Here is a 10,877-nt window from a genome sequence, read left to right on the forward strand (position 1 = left end):
GAAGAAATGATTTTTACCTCTGAAGTGTTATGCTTGTGAGGTCATGCAAACCACATTTGCAAAATGATAGAATCAATATTACTTCAATCGCACAACTTACAGAAAGCTTGTCAACCAACGAAACAATTGTATTCATGCATTCGTTCTTCAAAGTGTTATCACAAAGTTCCAGCAATAATTTGATGTATGGTTTATGGACAGTAGTGCAAATTATGATCCAATACTCCTTGACCATGAAAGCACATAAACTTAAACTTGCAGCCATCATTACATCAAGAATACATCTTCAGGAAATAGCTATCCTCATATAAAATCTTTCTCTTGCCAAACCTACAGCTTCTAGATCACCCATGACCGAAACTGGAAACTGGGAAATCTGAAACCTTCATGTAGATTTTTGTGTCATCACAAATCCTTACTCTGTTCAAGTATTCCATATCACCAGCGACCACAACTCTAAAGCTCATAGATCAGCTAAGATAGCAATCCTGATCATTACAACAGACAATGGCCCTTTAGTTGGCCCTTTAGTAAGGTTATCACGCATGAACATCTACATGACATTGTTATCACTCATATATGGCAATGAAATCAATAAGCAAACTTGATATATTGTACAAAAAAGATACAGATCTGAAGAGCATACAAATCAATTTAATACACATAATCTGTTGAATGGGAAGATATTGATACATACAAAAAATATTACTTTCTCGGCATTATACATACAAAAAAAATAGTAAATAGACCTTGTTTGGCAAGTCTGCATGCATGCTTCAATCTTTGTTAGCGGCAGCTTCACCTATAACGTTACTGTTAGGAGATATAAGGTAGCTGACACAAAAGAAAGACAACTTAGTGAATATTTAATAAAGATGGCTGTGTGCATGACTCGATGCAGAGGCCAGGGGTAATCCTCCTTTTCGAAAAAAAGCGGACACAAAAGAAAGACAACTTAGTGAATGAATGCAAGAAGAATATGACCTCATAATGTTTACCATGAAGAAGATATTAGAAGGAATAAGACTGGACATAGGAGACCTGAAAGTGCGTCAATATATTTGGTGCTGTAGAAACACTTTTGAAATTGTACGCTTCTTGGAAGTATGCATCGGACTTAGGAAAACAATGACGGCTGAGAATAGATATACAACATAAGTAAGATCGATGGCCTGCTTTCTTTTTCATCATAAAACTTGTCGACAAATATTCAAAAAGAATCTGCAGATAGGGCTTGCAATTATATAGAAGTATAAAACAAAGCTTTTCTCAACAAAATCAGCTATTTGTACGAATAATGAACTGTGACAGAACTGGTCGTTCAATCTATATAATAATAAAGATTATAAAGACAGCAATATATCATACCTATCAAGAAGAGACACCCGATATTATTCTTACGGCACATAACTGGCAATATTTTGAATCCTTCTCTTCAAAATTGCAAATAATGACCTGCTTTATGAACTAAATAATTTCTTATCAATTACTGCATCAAAGTTTCAAAAGACATATTGGGTAGGCAATGGAGCATAAAGATTACGAACATTTTTTTACAATCACACCTGTTTCATCAAAGACCTTGCCGACAAAGATCAAAACATCTGCACAAAGAAACATTAGACAGATTAGGGGATTTAATTGGCAAGCCATTGCACCCTGGGATGTTATGGCAGTTGCCCCAGAAATAAAAGGTAAAGGGAAACTTCTCCTAGGAATATCAGTTGAACGTATCTACATCAACAGCAGCATCACATAACACTGAAGAAATTTTTGAGGAATTGAGAATAAGAGGGAGGGAGAGAACAAAGAAGGGAAATATCGAAACGCTGATAGATATATGCTCCATATGTAGTTGACGTTACCCTGAGAACCACTTTTTGGTGTTAAACCACTTTCTGGTGCCCTTGACCGGATCCAACATCTTCACCAGAAGTCAAACACGTCGACAAAAATCCTGCGAACCCTAGATCGATCTGAACATGGAGGAGATAGGAGGTAGGGGGAGGCGTGTTGTACAATTGTACCCTGAGGATGCCATGAAAAATATGATACCACATATGTGCTTTTGAGGTCTATAATGCAAGAGGGAACGCAAGTGAACTATGAGCAACCTGGACATCATGCCATGATTTTGGATGAAAGGTGCAACACCAACCTGATGAGCGATGCCGCTCCACAATTTAAAGGGGCACTTTAGCCGGAGCAGGGGAAGTCGTTCAAGAGCCGTCGTCGTCGCTTCTGGGGAACTGGGCGGTGGTGGATCCCGATCTTGAGGAGGTCGTTGAGGTGGCTGACGATGGGCGCGTTGAGACTGCAGGGTAGCAGCTCGGTCCTGATGCATGTGTCGGAGCTCCCGATGTTGGATCTGACCGGCGCACCTGGATCCGTGGAGGGCGACGTTCTGCGCGCCGGACGGCAACCGGTGATGGAGAACCTCAATTCTTGTTGGTCGGAGGCGGTGGCAGCCCTGCACCGGATCTGGCTGCAGTGGCGGAGATGGCTTGCACGAGTGGGTGGTTTCCTAGGGAACGCCGGAGGACAGGGTTGCAGGGCACCGCCTAGTGGTGCGTCGTGCGTCGGTGAGGGTTGAAAGTGTCGTCTGTTATGCCAGGATACAGCGAGATGACTGATGGGCTTCTCTTTATTAGGTTATTCACTGATGGGCTTCGATGGAAGACCGAGGAGGCTTGGTTTGATTAATTACCAGAGTTGAGTATCTTAAATAAAAAATTACCAGAGTTGAATCACACCATTGGTTGAAAAATGCTGAGATGGCAAAGTGGCTGAGGTGGATAGGCTGCATGTCAAGATAAATAGGATAGTGGGGAGGAACTATTTAGGTATTATAGATATGATCCTTTGATTCCTTCTACTTTCGATAAGAAAATTTATTATGATGATAGCATGCCTTCTATTTATAATGATTACATTGATAAAAGTGGGTTTGGAAGAGTGTCAACTCTAGGTAGTAGTGATCACACTGTTTTGGAGGGTGTTAAATCTTATTACAATATTGATGAAAGTGGATTTGGAGAGTTCATGACTTTATTTAGTGATACATCCACTATTTTGGAAGAGGTTTCAATTGATTATGACAATGAAGTTGCTATCTATGATGATTATTATGATGACATGTATGCCATAAAGAGTGATAAATCTTCTATGCTTGTGCATCATGAAAAGAGTGTCGTATGTGATGGTTATATTGTTGAATCCATTCATGATGTTTCCGAAAATTATTATGAGGAAGGAACTTATGCTCTTACATATCTCAATAATATCAAGTTTCTTCTTTATGTGTTGATTCTTTCGAAGTTGCACTTGTTTTGCCTTCCTATGCTAGTTGATTCTTGCTACCATAAGTTGTTTGCTCACAAAATCCCTATGCATAGGAAGTGGGTTAGACCTAAATGTGCTAGTCATATGCTTCATGATGCTCTCTTTATGTTTCAATTCTTATCTTTTATGCGAGCATCATTGAAATCATCATGCCTAGCTTAAAAGTCATTAAAGAAAAGCGCTTGTTGGGAGACAACCCAACACTTTTACCTACTGTTTTTATGTGTTAACATGATTAAGCTACTGTAGTAATCATTTTTTATTGCTTTTGTTTCAATAAAGTGCCAAGAAAAGCCTTTGGGATCATGTTGGGTGATGTTGATTTGACCCTGCTGAAAAACAGTAACTTTGGCACTCACGAAAATAAGTCTCATTTTTAACAGAACAGTGCTTTTGAGTTGATTCTTTTTGAAGAAGTTTCATATACAAATTTCTCACGTGTTCCTAATTTTTTCATAATTTTTTGTGTAGCAGAAGTATGGTTTGAGTACAGATTACTACAGACTGTTCTGTTTTTGACAGATTCTGTTTTCAATGCATAGTTTGCTTGTTTTCTAGTTTCTATGGCTTATATTGCTCAATATAAACTGTGGAAATGATATGCTACTGTAGGCATTGTGTGATAACAATTATGAATCTTGTCTTTGACAGTACCAAAAGTGAAATGGTTTGCTCTTTATCATACTAACCTATCTCACAAAGTTCCGTTAAGTTTTGTGTGATTGAAGTTTTCAAGTATTGGGTGAGATGTCGATATGAGGAGAATAAGGAGTGACGAGACCCTAATCTTGGGGATGCCCAAGTCACCCCCAAGGTAATATTCAAGGAATATCCAAGCAACTAAGCTTGGGGATGCCCCGGAAGGCATCCCCTCTTTCGTCTTCAACATTACCGGTAACCTCACTCGGAGCTATGTTTTCATTCGTCACATGATATGAATTTTGCTTGGAGCGTCAATTTTATTTTGTTAGGATTTTCTTGCTGTTATTTAGAGTAATTTTTTGCATCTTTTATTTCAATAAAAGTGCCAATGATAGCCTTTGTCATGCTTATTTTGCAAATATACTTGTTGTTGTTTCAAAACAGAAAGTTTACCGTTGTTGCAAAAAATCCCTAGAAAAGTCAGAATGTGATAAAATGTTGAAACTTTTTGCATAATAAGCTCTGATAAATTCTCTACAGTGTGTTCTTTACAAACTGTACTGGTTTGGTAGATTGCTGTTATGTTGGCATTGTTTGCATATGTTTGCTTGTTTAATGATTCTATTTGAGGATAGAAGTACTAAATATGCAGAGGCATTTAGTATGCAATTTTGAATAATAATTTTAGTGATTTGCTACAGTAGAGAATGATAAGGTTTTTGCATTGGTTTATACTAACTTATCTCATGAGTTCTTGTTGAGTTTTGTGTGGATGAAGTTTTTAAGATTTTGGAAAACCGTGGTATAAAAGGAATTAAGGAGACACAAAAGCTCAAGCTTGGGGATGCCCAAGGCCTCCCAAGATAATATTTCAAGAAGTCTCAAGCATCTAAGCTTGGGGATGCCCCGGTAGGCATCTCACCTTCCTTCATCAACAATTATCGGTTAGTATCTGTTGTACCTAAGTCTTTGCTTCTTCACATGAGTTGTGCTATCCTTGAAAGGTCATTTTATTTTGTTTTGCTTGCTGTTTTAATAAAATACTTAGATCTGAAAGTTTTTAAACAAAATAGTGCCCTCAAATAGTTGTCAGGGAGGCTAGGTAAGCGACATTCACATTCCGTCAACGAAGCTCTTTTCTGTGTCATTTACTCTTGTGCTTCACTTATATCCTATGAGTAGATTGTTGAATGAATTGAATATCATGAAGTTGAAATTATATCATGCCTAGTGATAGCTTCACATTGGATTTAGAAAGTGAAATCTTTTGAGGCTTGACAATCACAATATTGGTCATACAAGCAATTCACGAATAATTAGTATAGAGAAGAGAACTTTCACATGCAAATACACTATCATGGAAATCTTTTGTGATTGTGAGCCCCCGTCAAAATATTATATGCCAAAATTGTTGACGTTGGACAAGGAAGACAACGTAATGATTTATGTTTGCTCATATTCACATAGAAGTCATATTGTCATAGATCCTTCAACATGTGGTGCTTGCCCCCCATCTTTGCTAGCCAAAAATTCCGCACCAAGTCGAGATACTACTTGTGCATCCAAAAACCCTTAAACCCAAATCTTATTTTCAAGAGTCCACCGTACCTACCTAAGGATTGAATAAGATTCTTCAAGTAAGTTGTCATCGGTGCAATAAGGCAATAAAATTTTCTTCTAAAAGTGTGAGATCATTTAGTGTAAGAAAAAATTGAGCGTTCTACGAGCTTGTGATGGCAAAGAATAAAAGCGACAGAGTGCATAATAAAGGTTGCTATCATAAGGGGCAATATAATGTGACGTTCTTTTGCACTAAGGGGTTGAGCATACAAACAAATAAGCGCATGGCAACCTCTGCTTCCCTCTGTGAAGGCCCTATGCTTTACTTTTATGTATTTACTTTTATGCAAAGAGTCAAAGTTTTTCCCTCTATTCCTTTTTATTTTTCTCCTTTGGCAAGCATCATGTAGTGAGGAAAGATCTAGGTACATATGTCCAGTTGAATATGGGTAGCATGAGTTATTATTGTTGACATTGAGGGAGTCCTGGACTAAGGGGTCCTCGGGCGTCTGGCCTGTTATCCATGGGCCGGACTGATGGGCTGTGAAGACATGAAGGCCGAAGACCGTACCTGTGTCCAGATTGGACTGTCCTTGGCGTGGAAGACAAGCTTGGTGATCAACTATGAAGATTCCTTCTTATGTAACCGACTCTATGTAACCCTAGATCCCTCCGGTGCCTATATAAACCGGAGGGCGTAGTCCGGAAAGGATACATACTCATTACCATAGTCAAAAACAGGCTAGACTTCTAGGGTTTAGCCATTACGATCTCATGGTAGATCAACTCTTGTAACACTCATATTCATCAAGATCAATCAAGCAGGAAGTAGGGTATTACCTCCATAGAGAGGGCCCGAACCTGGGTAAACATCGTGTCCCCCGTCTCCTGCAACCATCGACCTTAGTCGCACAGTTCGGGACCCCCTACCCGAGATTCGCCGGTTTTGACACCGACATTGGTGCTTCGATTGAGAGTTCCACTGCACCGTCGATGAAAGGTCCGATGGCCTCTTCAATCATCGATAGTAACGCCGTCCAAGGAGAAACCTTCCTCCCCAGACAGATCTTCGTGTTCGGCGGCTTCGTACTGCGGGCCAACTCGCTTGGTCATCTGGAGCAACTCGATAGTTACGCCCCTGGCCATCAGGTCAGATTCGGAAGCTTGAACTATGACGCGGACGTCCGCGGAGATTTGATCTTCAACGGATTCGAGACCGCGACGATCGCTCCCCCTCACCCCGATGAACATGACTTAAATCTGTCATCGGGTTACATCCAGGAGATGGTTCCTATTGCAGCAACGGCCTTAGAGCCGGAGCAGATCGTGCCATCCGAGGCCACAGAGTCTACGGCGTTGGAGCCGCACACAGACTCGACACCCTGCAATATTGGCATCAACGAAACTCCGGACTTGTCTCCGGCTATAATTTCCGGACCATGTACGCCCGCGGACACCGAGCTGGATTGGTTATCGGTTTTTGAATTCAGCGCCGCAGACATCTTCCAGCACTCACCTTTGGGTGACATGCTAAACTCTTTAAAGAATTTGTCCTTGGAGAAGGACTCACAGCCGAACTATGTTCGGTTCGAGCTAAAGGCTGATGATGGGAAATTTTGCTTCCCACCCTCCACCACTTCATACCCACTGTCGATGACTTAAACGATGTGCTTGATCATGGCTTCGAAGACATCGATGATATAGACGACGACGTCGATAAGGAGCAAGGCCAAGACCCGCCATTCACGGGACGTGGAACGGCCACCTCTTCTTACAACGTGTACATGGTTGATACACCTAAAAAAGCTAGCGATGATGACGAAGAAGACCACGATGAGAACAAACCTCCTGAGACACAGTCTAAGTATCGGCGCCCTAAACGCCGCTCCAAGTCACATCGCAACAACGATGGCACCGGAGAAATAGTACTCCGGACGATGCCGAACACACTGAAGACCCTGTTGGAGCAAGATCCGAACAGGAGGAACAGGAAAACGGGCAAGCCAGCCCCGATGAACAAGCCCTGCCTAGCAACAATTTGGAGGACAACAATTACCTTCCGCTCTCCGAAGATGAGGTAAGCCTTAGCGACGAAGATTTCATCGTACCCGAAGAGCCCCTCGAGCAGGAGTGCTTCAAGCGCAGGCTCATAGCTACGGCAAGGAGCCTGAAAAAGAAGCAGCAGCATCTTCAAGCTGACCAAGACCTACTCAACGATAGATGGACCCAAGTCCTGCTCGCCGAAGAATACGGCCTTAGTGGCCTGGCCAAAAGCTACCCGAAGCATAGATTGCTACATCGGTTCGATGACGAGGCGTTGGAGCTTGTACCATCATCACACAATGCGGCAGGTCACCAACAACTCTGTCCGGATAAAGAGGCAACTCAAGCCAAACACGGACCGCCCCACCTCGCCGTAAAGGCAGGAATAATGCAGCTCACGATTACCCAAACAACCTGCAGCGGGACTTGGACAGTAGAGCAGGACACGCAAGACTGATCGACGAATCGCGAAAGCATGCCTCGACACGTGACGACAGCTACCTATTCGGACGTGACAAACCTATCCACGCCTGAGCCGAAAACCGCAAGTGGACTCCTTCGGAGTTACGTCGCAGTGTGGCCCAACATAGAGGTGCCGCACACCCGTTTTGCTTCACCGATGAAGTAATGGATCATGAATTCCCCGAAGGATTCAAACCCGTCAATATCGAATCATACGACGGAACAACCGATCCCGCGGTATGGATAGAAGATTTTATCCTCCACATCCATATGGCCCGCGGGGACGACCTCCACACCATTAAATACCTCCCACTAAAGCTAAAAGGGCCAGCTCATCACTGGTTAAACAGCCTACCTGAAAATTCCATAGGCAGCTGGGAGGACTTGGAGAAGGCCTTCCTCAACAACTTCTGAGGAAGATATGTCCGGCCACCGGATGCCGATGACCTAAGTCACATTGTCCAGCAGCCCGGAGAGTCAGCCAGGAAGCTCTGGACTCGGTTCTTAGTCAAAAAGAACCAAATCGTCGACTGTCCGGACGCGGAAGCACTTGCAGCTTTCAGACATAGTGTTCGGGACGAATGGCTTGCACGCCACCTCGATCAAGAAGGACCTAAATCCATGACAGCCCTCACTGCTCTGATGACCTGCTTTTGTGCAGGAGAAGACAGCTGGCTCACTCATAAAAGCAACAGCGCCAGCGACCTGGGTACTTCCGAAACCCGAGACGGCAACGGCAAGCCACGAAGAAGCAAATACAACAGTCGCAATGATAATGAAAGATCATGCGACACAGCGGTCAACGCCAGATTCAGCAATCCTAGGCCTGGTCAACGGAAGAATCCATTTAAGGCGAAACGAGACGAACCATCCAACCTAGACAGGATATTGGACCGACCCTGCCAGATTCACGGCCACCCCAACAAACTAGCTAATCATACTAACAGAAACTGTTGGGTCTTTAAACAAGCCGGCAAGCTCAGCGCCGAACACAAGGGGAGGAGGCCGCCAGGCGGCAGGGACGACGAAGAGGTTCACCAACGAAATATCGGGGGCCAGAAGCAATTTCCACCCGAGGATCAACTACTCCCGGAGCAAAAATAGCAGTTCGGCTTCCGCCGCCCACCTCGTACACCTGCAAAATATGTGCCGCACATACATCACTATGCACTCAAGATACCATGGGCATTGGCGGAGGCACACTACGGACAAGCCTGCAAGCATCCCCGTAACATTTTTTATCCATTTTCTTTTTATTTCTTCCTTCACTATCCCTTAAAAACAGGTGATGAACAGGACAAACATCTGCAACTGGCTCTATCGGAGTTCGGATCCATACACTCACCTAAGGGGCTATTTCCATCAAGGATTCCCCCCGCCGAGGACTGGCGGCACAGACGTGCGACAGGAGGTCCAAAATAACTTTTTGTAGACTGCTCTCTCTATTTTGAGCCTGTACTATGCATGTTCCTCCGACCCCGAGCATGTCAAATAGCCGGGAGGATGGCTTATATATATATAATAAATAATCATTGGTATATCGCTCAGCTCCCAGTAAATAGTATCCGAATTAACCACCCGTGTTGTCTCGCCGCTAAATACGGCTCACATGGTTGTTTCACAGACACACCTTAGCATAACCTGCCAAGGGCTCGGTATGGGAACAAATGAGTTGCCAGCAAAAGTCCGAACAGCTCTATAGCGTACTTCGGCGTCGCATGTTTTGGCCTTATATGCATCAGCTCCGAATCATTGTCTTGGGTCAATAGTTGGGTTGCCCGGCTCCTGTGCTTGCTACCCTACGTTTCACTCAATCGGCTAGGGTAGTAAAGGGAGAACTACTGCGATTGTGCTTCCGGGTCATCCGGTCAAGTACCTCAGTAGAGAAAGCCGAAAACTGACTGTCATGAGGCGGCGAGAGCTGGTCAGCCTCAAGACGACTTCTTGGAATCTTTTGGCGATTCTCCGTGTCACACAAAGGATATTTTTCAGATCAAATATGTAAGGCACCATATTACAATACGCCGCATACATACCTGGGGCTATGTCGTAGTCCCACCATAAAACTCCTATGGCTAAGTGAAAGTGTTAACACCCTATAGTCCGATTGCCTGGTTCGCCACATTATCACCTCCTTTATGGACCAAGACATTGGATAAAGAGTGATTAAATGCTTTTCCGAACACCCTCGTACTTCCTACGAGGGGGCTGAAGCCGGCGACTGGAAAACTTTCATATTACATTAAAACGGCCGCACAGGATGAATTCAAGCTTTCAAGCAAGACATAAAAATAGATTAACTATAAAATTATCTTTTACAATTATCATACACCTCACTTGAACATTATGTCTTTCTAGCACTGACCCTCTATCAAGCGGGTGGCCTCTAGGACGTCTTCAAAATAATGCTCCGGTTCTGGACGGTCCTTACCCTTGAGTGGACTCTTCGCCGCAACATCGATGACCTTCATCTTTCCCCAGAATGTCTTGACTCGGGAAAAGGCCATCCGTGCACCTTCAATGCACGCTAACCGCTTCACAGCATCGATTCGTGGCACCGCGTCAATAAGTCTTTGTACCAAACTGAATGAGCTATCTGGAATAGGCTCAGTTGGCCACAACCGGATTATGACATCCTTCATGGCAGCGCCGCATATCCTATGAAGTTCGGCCCATTGGGACATCTGTTCATTGAGCAACAGAGGGCGCTTTGATGCGCCAAACTGCGACCAAAAAAGCTTCTCCGTTGCATACCCATCTCGCGCTTGGTAATACTGCGCCGCATCAGAAGAACTCTTCGGCAAGTTCAAGAACTCGTCTGGAGAACT

At 43.5% G+C, this 10,877-nt stretch overlaps 1 long non-coding RNA gene across 3 annotated transcripts; it reads right to left on the bottom strand.

The window, feature by feature from the left end:
• Positions 1-626: 626 nt before the first annotated feature.
• On the bottom strand, positions 627-2,605 carry LOC123145243 (uncharacterized). 3 transcript variants are annotated; one of them, XR_006472186.1, is made up of 2 exons: positions 1,566-2,605; positions 627-1,467 (listed from the first exon to the last, which is right to left on the bottom strand). It is a non-coding gene; the product is annotated as an uncharacterized lncRNA (long non-coding RNA). The 3 variants fall into 3 exon arrangements; XR_006472187.1 differs by having other exon boundaries at positions 627-1,455; positions 1,548-2,605; XR_006472185.1 differs by having other exon boundaries at positions 1,548-2,605.
• Positions 2,606-10,877: the final 8,272 nt, after the last annotated feature.

Source organism: Triticum aestivum, chromosome 6D (genome assembly GCF_018294505.1).
Source record: "Triticum aestivum cultivar Chinese Spring chromosome 6D, IWGSC CS RefSeq v2.1, whole genome shotgun sequence".
NCBI lineage: Eukaryota > Viridiplantae > Streptophyta > Magnoliopsida > Poales > Poaceae > Triticum > Triticum aestivum.